This window comes from Sinocyclocheilus anshuiensis, unplaced genomic scaffold (genome assembly GCF_001515605.1).
Source record: "Sinocyclocheilus anshuiensis isolate Anshui unplaced genomic scaffold, SAMN03320099.WGS_v1.1 scaffold3273, whole genome shotgun sequence".
Taxonomy (NCBI): Eukaryota; Metazoa; Chordata; class Actinopteri; order Cypriniformes; family Cyprinidae; genus Sinocyclocheilus; species Sinocyclocheilus anshuiensis.
Genome location: NW_015554250.1, coordinates 1 through 1,241, shown reverse-complemented (window position 1 = coordinate 1,241; position 1,241 = coordinate 1).

Below are 1,241 nucleotides of genomic sequence, written 5' to 3'. Positions count from 1 at the left end.
GCATCAGTGTTTCTGCTTTTTTCTGTTTTTATTCAATTTATGAAGGTGATGTAAACGGAATCATCATATATTCTAAGGTAATTCATTCATTCATTCACTTTATTTATAGAGCACTTTACAACTGCACCTGCGGACCAAAGTGCTGTACAATAAAAAAACAACAACAAACAAAAAAAAAACACTTCATTAAAACACACAACTTAAAACAACACAGATCCTACTAACAACAAAGACTAGCCCACCCTCTCAAAGGATAAAGACAAGAAGTAGTTCTTGACTTCAACTTTAAAAACATTCAAAGACGAGACTTCTCTAAGTTCCTGAGGAAGACTATTCCAGAGCTTTGGCCCCGCAACAGCAAAGCCCTGATCCCCTTTTAACTTTAAATGAGTACGAGGGACAGTAAGCAATAACTTATTATTGGATCTTAGAGACCTAGGTGCTTGACGAACAGCAACGAGCTCAGATATGTAAGCAGGGGCCAACCCATGCACTGCTTTAAAAACATACAGAAGAGTTTTATATTTTATCCTGTAGTTCACTGGTAGCCACTTGAGAGAAGCTAAAATAGGAGAGATATGATGACTTTTCTTAGCACCCACTAGCAGCCTAGCTGCTGCATTCTGAACTAATTGCAAGCGTGAGATAGTGGTCTGACACATTGCAATAATCCAAACGAGACAAAACAAAGGCATTAATAACCTTCTCTAAGTCTTTTCTTGACAGAATAGGCTTTAGTCGAGCAATAGATCTAATCTGGAAAAAACAAGTCTTTACTACAGCATTAATCTTGTAACAGTCATAGCCTGTCACAAGGTTTATTTTGTATTATTTTGGCGTGCTAGGTTCTTCCGAACCATTAGGTGGCCCTAGTAGCTCTACCATTTCTGTATAAAGGAAGGAAACAGTAGAGTGAGAGAGAGACTCAGTTTGAACTCCACATGGGGGAAGGAATCAGTACAGTGAGAGAGAGACTCAGTTTGAACTGCACATGGTTTCTTGCTGTGCAACAAACAATCATGGTTTGAGAAACGTTTAGTTTGCTGCTCAACCGTAAGTTTGATGTTTTATTTTCACACTTTGTTGTATTTTGTAGGATCTTGGTGAAAGCTTATGAAGGTTATTTTGCAATGATTTGTATACCATGTTTGTTTGGTTTATGGACTCTGACTTGTTGTTCTCTTTTCTAGAGGATCTTTCTTGTTTTGCCTCTTCTTGTGCTTAATTGTCGCAATACATGC